The sequence below is a fragment of the Bombina bombina genome, chromosome 5, assembly GCF_027579735.1.
Source record: "Bombina bombina isolate aBomBom1 chromosome 5, aBomBom1.pri, whole genome shotgun sequence".
Lineage (NCBI taxonomy): Eukaryota > Metazoa > Chordata > Amphibia > Anura > Bombinatoridae > Bombina > Bombina bombina.
The window spans coordinates 798131486-798146069 of record NC_069503.1 but is presented as its reverse complement, the minus strand read 5'-3'; positions in this window follow the sequence as shown (position 1 = coordinate 798146069).

The following is a 14584-nucleotide window of genomic DNA, read 5'->3' as shown; positions in this document are numbered from 1 at the left end:
AGGGCATCAAACACAGCAACACCAGCTTCTTAAAGACACTGCAGAAACATTTTCACTAAAAAAATCTCATCGCAGAAAATGAAAAAAAGTTCTGCCTCTGGGCCCCCCACATTGCCAACACTAAATAAAGCTATTAATCCCTAAACCTGCCATCCCCTCACATCGCCACAACTAAATAAAGCTATTAACCTCTAAACCGCCACACCCCACATCACTAACACTAAATAAAGCTATTAACCTCTAAACTGCCACCCCCACATCACTACTACTAAAATAAACCTATTAACCCCTAAATTGCTGACCCCCCACATCGCAACAAATTAAATTAAACTATAAACTCCTAAGACCCGCTAACTTTAAATTAAAGTTACAATATAACTACCTAAAAATAAATAAAAACCTAAGCTTAAACTATAAATAAACCTAACATTACTATTTTAAAAAAATAAAAGATACCAAAACTAAAAAAAACTAAATTACAAAATTTAAAAATCCTAACACTATAAAAAAAGAACCTTACATTACAAAGCATAACAAAATCTAAAATTAAACAAAATAACAAAACCTAACATTACACAAAATGACAAACTCAAAAATCACAAAAAAATAAATAAATTTAAGATTACAGAAAATAATAAACAAAATTATCCAAAATAAAAAAATTAAATCTATCTAATACCCCTATAAAAACCAAAAAGCCACCCCAAAATAAAAACACTAAACTGCCAATAGCCCTTTAACCCCTTAACGACCAACGACGTATGGGGTACGTCCTGCAAAAAAATGCAGTTAATGACCAAGGACGTACCCCGTACGTCGTTGGTCTTTGAAAGCAGTGGAAGCGATCCTGATCACTTCCAACTGCTTTCATGTTATAGCAGTGATGCCTCGATATTGAGGCATCCTGCTATAACATTTTTTAGCCGACCGATGAAGAGAGAGCCACCCTGTGGCCCTCTCTGCATCAGCCATCAATGGCCATGTTCGTTGGTGGGTGGGAGCTGATCCAGGGAGGCGGGTGGGCGGCCATCGGTGGGGAAGGGGGGCGGGATCGAGTGCGTGCGAGTGTGCGCGTGCGCGCACGTGCACGGGAGCGGGTGCGCGCGCGGTCATGGAAGCGGGTGTGCGCGCGGGCGGGTGGGAACCCTACACTATGGAACAAATGTTAAGTGGTACACGGTGGGAGAGAGGGTGGGAACATTACAAATTTTAACGATCTGGGAAGGTGGGAGGTTGGGGGTTGAGGGGGGGCAGCTACACTACAGAAAATAGAATTTTTTAAATAATAAAATGTTATAAAAAACATATTTGATTTCAAACTGGGTACTGGCAGACAGCTGCCAGTACCCAATATGGCGCATAATAAGGCCGAGAGGGGGGTTAGAGAGCTGTTTGGGGGGGATCAGGGAGGTTGGGGGCTAAGGGGGGATCCTACAGAGCAGAATTATCTTTTTTTTTTTTTTTTTTAAATCCCCAAAAAACTCTTATTTTAGTACTGGCAGACTTACTGCCAGTACTTAAGATGGCGGGGACAATTGTGGGGTGGGGGAGGGAAGAGAGCTGTTTGGGAGGGATCAGGGGGTGTGATGTGTCATTTGGGAGGTTGATACCTACACTAAAGCTAAAATTAACCCTGCAAGCTCCCTACAAGCTCCCTAATTAACCCCTTCAATGCTGGGCATTATACACGTGTGGTGCGCAACGGCATTTAGCTGCCTTCTAATTACCAAAAAGCAAAGCCAAAGCCATATATGCTATTTCTGAACAAAGGGGATCCCAGAGAAGCTTTTACAACCATTTATGCCATAATTGCACAAGTTGTTTGTAAATAATTTCAGTGAGAAACCTAAAATTGTGAAAAATTTAACGCTTTATTTTTATTTGTTAGCATTTTGCGGTGAAATGGTGGCATGAAATATACCAAAATGGGCCTAGATCAATACTTTGGGTTGTCTACTACATTATACTAAAGCTAAAATTAACCCTAAAAGCTCCCTACAAGCTTCCTAATTAACCCCTTCAATGCTGGGCATAATACATGTGTGGTGCGCAGTGGCATTTTGCGGCCTTCTAAATACCAAAAAGCAATGCCAAAGCCATATATGTCTGCAATTTCTGAACAAAGGGGATCCCAGAGAAGCATTTACAACCATGTATGCCATAATTGCACAAGTTGTTTGTAAATAATTTCAGTGAGAAACCTAAAGTTTGTGAAACAATTTGTGAAAAAGTGAACAATTTTTTTTATTTGATCGCATTTGGTAGTGAAATGGTGGCATGAAATATACCAAAATTGGCCTAGATCAATACTTTGGGATGTCTTCTAAAAAAAAATATATGCATGTCAAGGGATATTCAGGGATTCCTGAAAGATATCAGTGTCCCAATGTAACTAGTGCTAATTTTGAAAAAAAGTGGTTTGGAAATAGCAAAGTGCTACTTGTATTTATGGCCCTATAACTTGCAAAAAAGCAAAGCACATGTAAACATTGGGTATTTCTAAACTCAGGACAAAATTTAGAAACTATTTAGCATGGGTGTTTTTTGGTGGTTGTAGATGTGTAACAGATTTTGGGGGTCAAAATTAGAAAAAGTGTGTTTTTTTTCCATTTTTTCCTCATATTTTATATTTTTTTTTATAGTAAATTATAAGATATGATGAAAATAATGGTATCTTTAGAAAGTCCATTTAATGGCGAGAAAAACGGTATATAATATGTGTGGGTACAGTAAATGAGTAAGAGGAAAATTACAGCTAAACACAAACGCTGCAGAAATGTAAAAATAGCCTTGGTCCCAAACGGACAGAAAATGGAAAAGTGCTGTGGTCCTTAAGGGGTTAAAGGGCCTTTTGTAGGGCATTGCCCAAAGTTTAACAGCTCATTAACTTTAAAAAACCATATAACAGTACCCCACCCACCCAACCCCCCAAAATAAAAACGACCTTACTATGAAAAAACTAAGCTACCCATTGCCCCTAAAGGGGCATTTGTATAGGCATTGCCCATAAAAAGTCAATCAGCTATTTTACAGCCCATTAAAAAAAAAACCCACACAAAACCCCCCCCAATAAAACACTAACACTAACCCCGAAATAGGTACTCACCATTCCTGAAGTCCGGCGTAAAGGTCTTCTTCCAGATGAATCCATCGTCAATCTTCATCCCGGTGTTGCAGAGCCATCTTTAATATTCATCCAGGCAACGATGAGCAGGATCAGCGATGGCACGGACATCCGACGTGGAGACTGCTCTGTTAGTGTACTTTGTAACATTTTTTATGAATTTTGTGAAACATTTTTGTTTCTCAAAATCCATAACTGCTGGTCTTTGATTGCGGAATGGATTGTTGCGGTATAAGCTATAACGATCACGTTAAAGCCGTAAGCAGCGACTTACAATCACTTGTAGATTGTAATCACTTTTTTTAACTATAAAAAGAAAATCTTTTGCCGTTTTTTAAACATCTGGAATATCAGTCATTTAAAATGTGCGACCTGCTAGAAAATGTACAGTGTATAAGACGGCTTGTACAAATCTGCTGACAACTGACTTCTGTGACAATAAAGTGATTGCTTCGCTTCTTTTCTGGTACTTGTGATGCATTTTTAATACAGGTTGATGCCCTTGATATTTTGATACCATAGTGATGGTTCCTTGTGTCTTATAGATATTGTATAATATAGAATGTTGCTACATTATATTCTAGGTTTTCCATCCTCCTGTACTTCTATACATGGGATTCTTGAGTTTAACGTAAAGAAACCTGGGTAATCCACCACCTATATAATTATAAAAATGACCATCCTCTGCAGACAGTGCAAGAGTTGTGTTCAGAGAGAGTGACAATGAATGATGTTATATAAAGTGTTCTCAAATAAAATGTTACAACGTGAAAAAAATATAACAGCTAAAGCAACATAGGGAATATTTCCTTTACAATGTATATTAAAGTAAAATATGTAAGATATCTATTTTAGTAGTGCGTCAGAGGGACGTTGTCAAAATAAAGCACAGTGACTTAAGTGAACTAAGCTTTGAAATCTACTAAGTGCACATGAAAGTATAACAGATGCAATGCTAGCCTTTGCATTATCACTTGGGGATTGTTTTCTAGTTGTTTTTTTATTTTTTTAGCTTTTTTATTGAATGAAGCATCAGTACAATAACAAGCAATGCTATTTCCAAATGTGATACAAATTTGCAATAAGTTGACATCTCATACAATACTTCACTTATTTTCCAGTTTAAAGGGACACTGAACCCAATTTTTTTCTTTCATGATTCAGATAGAGCATGCAATTTTACGCAACTTTTTTTTAACTCCTATTATAATTTTGTCTTCATTTTCTTGCTATCTTTATTTGAAAAGCAAAAAGGTAAGTTTAGAAGCCAGCCCATGTTTGGTTCACAACCTGGAGTGTGCTTGCTGATTGGTGGCTAATTGCACCCACCATTAAAAAAGTGCTGTCCAATGTACTGAACCAAAAACTGTCTGGCTCCTTAGCTTAGATGCCTTCTTTTTCAAATAAACAGCTAAATTATGAGTTTTGAGTGCTATAGGGATTTTAACGACCGCCACAAAAGCGGCGTTATTTCACCTCCCTAAAGCACTGGTATTAGGAGTTTAAAAAAAGCAGGCTTGTGTGGGTGATATGGTTGCATTGAGCTCCATACTGCACCAAAATCAAGCGCTGCTGTTACATGCTCGTGCACGATTTCCCCATCAACGGGGAGAGCCGGCAAAAAAAATGTCTAACACCTGTGATCGCGGGAATGAAAAGCTTGGTAACGCAGCCCCATTGATGTCTATGGGGAAAATAAAACTAATGTTTAAACCTACCACCCTAACATAAACCATGAGTCTAAACACCCCTAATCTGCCACCCCCAACATTGCTGCCCCTACATAATGTTATTAACCCCTAATCTTCCGCCCCCAACATCGCCACCACCTACATAAAACGATTAACCCCTAATCTGCCGCTCCCGATGTCGCCGTCACAATACTAAAGTTATTAACCTCTAAACCTCTGGCCTCCCACATCACTACCACTAAATAAATCCATTAACCCCTAAACCTAACACTAACCCTAACATAACCCTAAGCCTAATACCCCCTAACTTTAACATAATTAAAATACAGCTAAACTAAAGTTACAATTATTGATTAAATAATACCTATTTTAAACTAAATACAAACTTACCTGTGAAATAAAACCTAAGCTAGCTACAATATAACTAATAGTTATATTGTAGCTAGCTTAGGTTTTATTTTTATTTCATAGGTAAGTCTGTATTTATTTTAACTAGGTAGACTAGTTAGTAAATAGTTATTAACTAGTTACACTAAAACCTAACATTACAAAAAAAATAAACAGTAAAATTACTAAAAATAAAAATAACTAAATTACTTAAAAAATCAAACACTTAATTGCAAAAAATAAGAAACAAATGATCAAAAATAAAAAATAATTACACCAAATCTATTAGCCCTATCAAAATAAAAAAGCTCCCCCAAAATAAAAAAACCCCTAGCCTACAATAAACTGCCAATGGCCCTTAAAAGTGCCTTTTGTGGGGCATTGCCCCAAAGATATCAGCTCTTTTACCTGTAAAAAAAATACAAACACCCCTTCCCCCTAACAGTAAAACCTACCACCCCCACAACCAACCCCCCAAATAATATAACTATCTAAAAAAAACTAAGCTAACCATTGCTCTGAAAAGGGCATTTGTATGGGCATTGCCCTTAAAAGGGCATTTAGCTCTTTTACATGCCCAGACCCTAAACTAAAAATAAAACCCACCCAAAAAACCCTTAAAAAAAACTAACACTAACCCCTGACGATCCACTTACAGTTCTTGAAGTCCCGCTTGAAGGATCCATCCAGCTGGCAAAGTCATCATCCATGCGTCCTCTTCGATCTTCATCCATCTGGCAAAGTCTTCATCCAGAGGGCATCTTCTATCTTCATCCATCCAGCGCAGAGCGGATCCATCCTGAAGACATCCGGCATGGAGCATCCTCTTCATACGGTCGCCGCCGTGAACTGGAACTTTAAGGCAAGTAACGCAATCCAAAATGGCGTCCCTTGCATTCCTATTGGCTGAAAGATTTCAATCAGCAAATAGGAATTAGAGCTGCTAAAATCCTATCAGCCAATAGGATTGAGCTCTTATCCTATTGGCTGTTCAAATCAGCCAATAAAATGAAAGCTCAATCCTATTGGCTGATTGGAACAGTCAATAGGATGAGAGCTCAATCCTAGTGGCTGATTGGTTGATTTTAGCAGCTCTATTTCCCATCTTGGATTGCGTCACTTGCATTGAAGTTCCAGTTTACAGCGGTGACCGTATGAAGAAGATGCTCTGTGCCAGATGTCTTAAGGATGGACCCGCTCTGCGCCGGATGGATGAAGATAGAAGATGCCGTCTGGATGAAGATTTCTTGTCGCCTGGATGAGGACTTCGCCGGCTGGATGAAGATCGAAGAGGCCCCAGAATGAAGACTTCTTGCCGCATGGATGATGACTTTGCCAGCTGGATGGATCCTTCAAGAACTGTAAGTGGATCGTTGGGGTTAGTTTTAGGTTTTTTTAAGGGTTTTTTGGGTGGGTTTTATTTTTAGTTTAGGGTCTGGCATAAAAAAGAGCTAAATGCCCTTTTAAGGGCAATGTCCATACAAATACCCTTTTCAGGGCAATGGTTAGCTTAGGTTTTTTTTAGATAGTTATTTTATTTGGGGGGAGGGGGTTGGTTGTGGGGGTGGTGGGTTTTACTGTTGTGGGGGTGTCTGTATTTTTTTTACGGGTAAAAGAACTGATATCTTTAGGGCAATGCCCCACAAAAGTCCATTTTAAGGTCCATTGGTAGCTAGGGTTTTTTATTTTGGGGGGTGCTTTTTTATTTTGATAGGGCTATTAGATTAAATGTAATTCTTTTTTATTTTTGATAATTTGTTTCTTATTTTTCTTAATTTAATGTTTGTTTTTGTTTTTTTGTAATTTAGTTTTTTTTGTAATTATATACTTTTTGTAATTTTTAGAGTAGTGTTAGGATTTTTTTAATGTGTAGTTTAGTTTAATTTAATTGGTAGTTAGTTTAATTTTAGATTAATAATTATAATAGTTTAATTGTTATTTTAAAATTAATTTATTTAATTTGACAGGTAAGTTTTAATTTAATTTAAGATAGGGAAATTGTAATTTTAATATAAAGTTAGGGGGCTGTTAGGTTTAGGGGTTAATAGTTTATTTTAGTATATTTCGTTGTGGGGGGCTTGTGGTTTAGGGGTTAATAGGTTTATTTTAGTATATCTCATTGTGGGGGGCTTGCGGTTTAGGGATTAAAAGATTTATTATAGCGGTGGTGTGGGCGGAAAGCAGATTAGGGGCTAATAATATTTAAATAGTGTTTTTGATCCGGGAGGGCGGCGATTTAAGGGTTAATACCTTTATTATAGTAGCGACGATGTCGGGGAGCGGCGGAATAGGGGTTAATACATTTTAATAGTGGCGGCGATGTTCCGGAGCGGCAGATTAGAGGTTAATAAATTTATTATAGTGTTTGCAATACGGGAGGGCCTCGGTTTTGGGGTACATAGGTAGTTTATGGGTGTTAGTGTACTTTGTAACACTTTAGTTATGAGTCTTAAGTTACAACTTTGTAGCATAAAACTCATAACTGCTGACTTATGGTGTTAGAGATCTTGTGGTTATAGAGTGTACCACTCACTTATTGGCCTCCAAGGCAAACTCGTAATACTGGCGCTATGGGAGTCCCATTGAAAAAGGACTTTTTTAAAAGTGCGATACTGACGTTGCGTGACAGGCCAAAAGGTGTGCGGTACACCTATACCGACAAGACTCGTAATAGCAGCGTTAGGGAAAATGAAGTGTTATGGGCCATAACGCTGCTTTCTCTTGTAAGGTGTATCCAGTCCACGGATCATCCATTACTTGTGGGATATTCTCCTTCCCAACAGGAAGTTGCAAGAGGATCACCCACAGCAGAGCTGTCTATATAGCTCCTCCCCTAACTGCCATATCCAGTCATTCTCTTGCAACTCTCGACAAGCATGGAAGTAGTAAGAGAAGTGGTGAAACATAGTTATTTTTTTCTTCAATCAAAAGTTTGTTATTTTTAAATGGTACCGGAGTTGTACTATTTTTGTCCCAGGCAGAAAATAGAAGAAGAATCTGCCTGTGATCTTTTATGATCTTAGCAGGTTGTAACTAAGATCCATTGCTGTTCTCACACATAACTGAAGAGAGAGGTAACTTCAGCTGGGGAATGGCGTGCAGGTTATCCTGCTATGAGGTATGTGCAGTTAATTTTTTTTTCTAGAGATGTAAATGCTAGAAAATGCTGCTGATACCAGATTTATGTAAGGTAAGTCTAAATACAGTGATTTAATAGCGACTGGTATCATGCTTACTGTCAGAGGTAATACTCTTATAAATTCAATTTCAATTCCTGTCATATAAAACTTTATTGGGCCTAGTTTTTTTCCACATGGCTGGCTTAAATTTGCCTAAAAACAGTTTTCTTAGGCTTTCCACTGTTTAGATATGAGTGGGAGGGGCCTAATTTAGCGCTTAATTGCACAGTAACTTTTACAGACTGAGACATCCAGCTTTCCTCCAGGAGTCATCTGAAGGCTATAGGACCTCTCTAAAGGGCTCTTAGGCTTTCTAAAGTCATTTGTTTGGGAAGGTAGGGCCACAGCAGAGCTGTGGCAGTTTGTTGTGACTGTTAAAAAACATCTATATTGTTTTTTTGATCCGTTTTTTGAACTAAGGGGTTAATCATCCATTTGCAAGTGGGTGCAATGCTCTGTTAGCTTATTATACACACTGTAAAAATTTCGTTTGATTTACTGCTTTTTTTTCACTGTTTTTCAAATTCTGACCTTTTTTATTTTTCTTAAAGGCACAGTACCGTTTTTATTTTTTGCTTGTTAACTTGCTTTAAAGTGTTTTCCAAGCTTGCTGGTCTCATTGCTAGTCTGTTTAAACATGCCTGACATAGAGGAAACTCCTTGTTCATTATGTTTAGAAGCCATGGTGGAACCCCCTCTTAGAATGTGTACCAAATGTACTGATTTCACTTTAAGTAATAAAGACCATATTCTGTCTTTAAAAAATTTATCACCAGAGGAATCTGATGAGGGGGAAGTTATGCCAACCAACTCACCCCACTTGTCAGACCCTTTGACTATCCCCTCTCAAGGGACTCCCGCTCAAATGGCGCCAAGTACATCTAGTGCGCCCATGGCGTTTACTTTACAAGACATGGCGGCAGTCATGGATAATACACTGTCAGCGGTATTATCCAGACTACCTGGGTTACGAGGAAAGCGAGACAGCTCTGGAGTTAGAAGAAATACAGAGCATACTGACGCTTTAGTAGCTATGTCTGATACTCCCTCACAATATGCAGAAGCTGAGGAAGGAGAGCTTCTTTCTGTGGGTGATGTTTCTGACTCAGGGAAGAGGATTCAACCTGATCCTGATATGTCAACATTTACATTTAAGCTTGAACACCTCCGCGTATTGCTCAGGGAGGTTTTAGCTGCTCTGAATGACTGTGATACAATTGCAGTGCCAGAGAAAATGTGTAGATTGGATAAATACTATGCAGTGCCGGTGTGCACTGATGTTTTTCCAATACCTAAAAGGTTTACAGAAATTATTACTAAGGAATGGGATAGACCAGGTGTGCCGTTCTCTCCCCCTCCTATTTTTAAGAAAATGTTTCCGATAGATGCCACCACACGGGACTTATGGCAGACAGTCCCTAAGGTGGAGGGAGCAGTTTCTACCCTAGCTAAGCGTACTACTATCCCTGTTGAGGACAGTTGTGCTTTCTTAGATTCAATGGATAAAAAGTTAGAGGGTTACCTTAAGAAAATGTTTATTCAACAAGGTTTTATTCTACAGCCCCTTGCATGCATTGCTCCAGTCACTGCTACTGCGGCTTTCTGGTTTGAGTCTCTGAAAGAGGCTTTAAAGGTAGAGACTCCATTGGATTACATACTTGACAAGCTTAGAGCACTTAAGCTAGCCAATTCTTTTGTTTCTAATGCCATTGTTCATTTGACTAAACTAACGGCGAAGAATTCTGGTTTTGCTATTCAGGCGCGCAGGGCGCTAAAGCTTAAATCATGGTCAGCTGACGTTACTTCAAAGTCTAAGCTGCTTAACATTCCCTTCAAGGGGCAAACCCTTTTCGGGCCTGGTTTGAAGGAGATCATTTCTGATATCACTGGAGGAAAAGGTCATGCCCTTCCTCAGGATAGGCCCAAATCAAGGGCCAAACAGACTAATTTTCGTGCCTTTCGAAACTTCAAGGCGAGTGCGGCATCAACTTCCTCTAATGCAAAACAAGAGGGAACTTTTGCCCAGTCCAAGTCAGTCTAGAGACCTAACCAGACCTGGAACAAAGGTAAGCAGGCCAAAAAGCCTGCTGCTGCCTCTAAGACAGCATGAAGGATCTGCCCCCTATCCGGTAACGGATCTAGTAGGGGGCAGACTTTCGCTCTTCACCCAGGCATGGGCAAGAGATGTCCAGGATCCCTGGGTTTTGGAAATTGTATCCCAGGGATATCTTCTGGACTTCAGAGCTTCTCCTCCAAAAGGGAGATTTCACCTTTCACAATTATCTGCAAAACAGATAAAGAGAGAGGCATTCTTACACTGTGTTCAAGACCTCCTAGTTATGGGAGTGATCCATCCAGTTCCAAAGGAGGAACAGGGACAGGGATTTTACTCAAATCTGTTCGTGGTTCCCAAAAAAGAGGGAACCTTCAGACCAATTTTGGATCTCAAGATCTTAAACAAATTCCTCAGAGTCCCATCATTCAAGATGGAGACTATTGGTACCATCCTACCTATGATCCAGGAGGGTCAATACATGACTTCAGTGGATTTAAAGGATGTTTATCTTCACATTCCGATACACAAAGAACATCATCGGTTTCTCAGGTTTGCCTTCCTAGACAGGCATTACCAGTTTTTAGCTCTTCCCTTTGGGTTAGCTACAACCCCAAGAATCTTTACGAAGGTTCTGGGGTCACTTCTGGCGGTCCTAAGACCGCGGGGCATAGCAGTGGCCCCTTATTTAGACGACATCCTGATACAGGCGTCAAATTTCCAAATTGCCAAGTCTCATACGGACATAGTTCTGGCATGTCTGATGTCGCATGGGTGGAAGGTGAACGAAGAAAAGAGTTCTCTATCCCCTCTCACAAGAGTCTCCTTTCTGGGAACTCTAATAGATTTTGTAGAAATGAGGATTTACCTGGCAGAGTCCAGGTTATCAAAACTTCTAAATTCCTGCCATGTTCTTTATTCCACTTCTTGCCCTTCGGTGGCTCAGTGTATGGAAGTAATCGGCTTAATGGTAGTGGCAATGGACATAGTGCCGTTTGCACGTCTACATCTCAGACCGCTGCCGGGTTCTTCATTCCATTCCACGCCCTTCGGTGGCTCAGTGTATGGAAGTAATCGGCTTAATGGTAGCGGCAATGTACATAGTGCCGTTTGCACGCTTACATCAGACCGCTGCAACTATGCATTCTCAGTCAGTGGAATGGGGATTACACAGATTTGTCCCCTCTACTAAATCTGGATCAAGAGACCAGGGATTATCTTCTCTGGTGGCTATCTCAGGTCCATCTGTCCAAAGGTATGACCTTTCACAGGCCAGATTGGACAATTGTAATGACAGATGCCAGCCTTCTAGGCTGGGGGGCAGTCTGAGACTCCCTGAAGGCTCAGGGATCGTGGACTCATGAGGAAACACTCCTTCCAATAAACATTCTAAGCTTGGCCTCAGCTAGCGACAATGAGGTTCATCAGATTTCAGTCGGACAACATCACGACTGTGGCTTACATCAACCATCAAGGGGGAACAAGGAGTTCCCTAGTGATGTTAGAAGTCTCAAAGATAATTCGCTGGGCAGAGATTCACTCTTGCCACCTATCAGCTATCCATATCCCAGGTGTGGAGAACTGGGAGGCGGATTTTCTAAGTCGTCAGACTTTTCATCCGGGGGAGTGGGAACTCCATCCGGAGGTGTTTGCACAATTGATTCAGGGTCCTTTCAACCATCCAAATCTAATTTCTCTGAGACTGACTGCCTGGAGATTGAACGCTTGATTTTATCAAAGCATGGCTTCTCCGAGTCAGTCATTGATACCTTAATTCAGGCACGAAAGCCTGTCACCAGGCAAATCTATCATAAGATATGGCGTAAATATCTTTATTGGTGTGAATCCAAGGGTTACTCATGGAGTAAAGTCAGGATTCCCAAGATATTATCTTTTATCCAAGAAGGATTGGAAAAAGGATTGTCAGCTAGTTCCTTAAAGGGACAGATTTCTGCTCTGTCTATTCTTTTGCACAAGCGTCTGGCGGATGTTCCAGACGTTCAGGCATTTTGTCAGGCTTTAGTTAGAATCAAGCCTGTGTTTAAACCTGTTGCTCCGCCATGGAGTTTAAATTTGGTTCTTAAAGTTCTTCAAGGGGTTCCGTTTGAACCTCTTCATTCCATAGATATCAAACTTTTATCTTGGAAAGTTCTATTTTTGGTAGCTATTTCCTCGGCTCGTAGAGTTTCCGAGTTATCTGCCTTACAATGTGATTCCCCTTATCTGATCTTCCATGCAGATAAGGTAGTTTTGCGTACCAAACCTGGGTTTTTACCTAAGGTGGTATCTAATAAGAATATCAATCAGGAGATTGTTGTTCCGTCATTGTGTCCTAATCCTTCTTCAAAGAAGGAACGCCTATTACACAATCTTGACATGGTTCGTGCTTTAAAGTATTACTTACAAGCTACTAAAGATTTTCGTCAAACATCTGCTTTGTTTGTTGTCTACTTTGGACAGAGGAGAGGCCAAAAGGCTTTGGCAACTTCTCTTTTGTTTTGGCTAAGATGCATAATCCGCTTAGTTTATGAGACTGCTGGCCAGCAGCCTCCTGAAAGGATTACAGCTCATTCTACTAGAGCTGTGGTTTCCACATGGGCCTTTAAAAATGAGGCTTCTGTTGAACAGATTTGCAAGGCGGCGACTTGGTCTTTGCTTCATTCCGTTTTGAAATTCTATAAATTTGATACTTTTGCTTCTTCGGAGGCTATTTTTGGGAGAAAGGTTTTACAGGCAGTGGTACCTTCCGTTTAAGTACCTGCCTTGTCCCTCCCTTCATCCGTGTACTTTAGCTTTGGTATTGGTATTCCACAAGTAATGGATGATCTGTGGACTGGATACACCTTACAAGAGAAAACATAATTTATGCTTACCTGATAAATGTATTTCTCTTGTGGTGTATCCAGTCCACGGCCCGCCCTGTCATTTTAAGGCAGGTATTTTTAACTTTAAACTACAGTCACCACTGCACCCTATGGTTTCTCCTTTCTCTTGCTTGTCTTCGGTCGAATGACTGGATATGGCAGTAAGGGGAGGAGCTATATAGACAGCTCCGCTGTGGGTGATCCTCTTGCAACTTCCTGTTGGGAAGGAGAATATCCCACAAGTAATGGATGATCCGTGGACTGGATACACCACAAGAGAAATAAATTTATCAGGTAAGCATACATTATGTTTTTTCATTCATAACGCAAAACTCGTAATCTAGGTGAAAGATAGCAAGAGAACTAAGAAAAATTAATAATAGGAGTAAATTAGAAAGTTGCTTAAAATTGCATGCTTTATCTGAATCATGAAAGAAAAATGTGGGTTTTAGTATCCCTTTAAATGTTAAAATACAATACAAAATGTACATGACTCCTAGGCCCCTATTTAAGAAAGTCTGGCGGACTTAGATATTTTTTCAGTGTTTAGTTTCTAATTGATATGTATTGGTTTGTGTATGCCATGTGTATTTTAAAATAGTTTTTATAATTCTTATAGTTCTGTTATTAAAAAAAAAATAAAAAATAAAATGTTGCATCGGTGACCGATATTAAAGGCACACTAAACCCAATTTTTTCCATTTTGATTCGCATAGAGCATGCAATTTTAAGAAACTTTCTATTTTACTACTATTAGCAATTTTTCTTTGTTTACTTGGAATCTTTATTTTAATAAGCAGGAATGAAAGATTATGAGCTGGCCCATTTTTGGTTCTGATTCCTGGATAGCTCTTTCTGATTGATGGCTACATTTAAACACCAATCAGCAAGCGCTACCCAGGTGCTGAACCTAAAATGGGCCGGCTCCTAAGCTTTCATACCTTCTTTTCAAATAAACATATCAAGAGAATGAAGAAAAATTCCAATCCATTTGGAGCTTGATAGATAAGCCCCCTAGAATTGCGGTCTCATTTGTCAGAATCTGTTATAACTACAGGTAGCTGCTTTGTTTACCTAAAAATACAAATGCAATAAATAAATGCCATGTCTTGGCTTTTGTTAGAAGTAAAATACAGGTACTTTATAGCTTTTGTTGTTCTTGCTGCTAAAATATTGAGAAACATATTGCTTTGTATGACCCAGTTATGCTGGACTTGTTCTCAGACCTGCATTGTGTCCACTTCTGTGTTCTCAATAAAAATGTCAGCAGTAAGCTGTACAAAGTT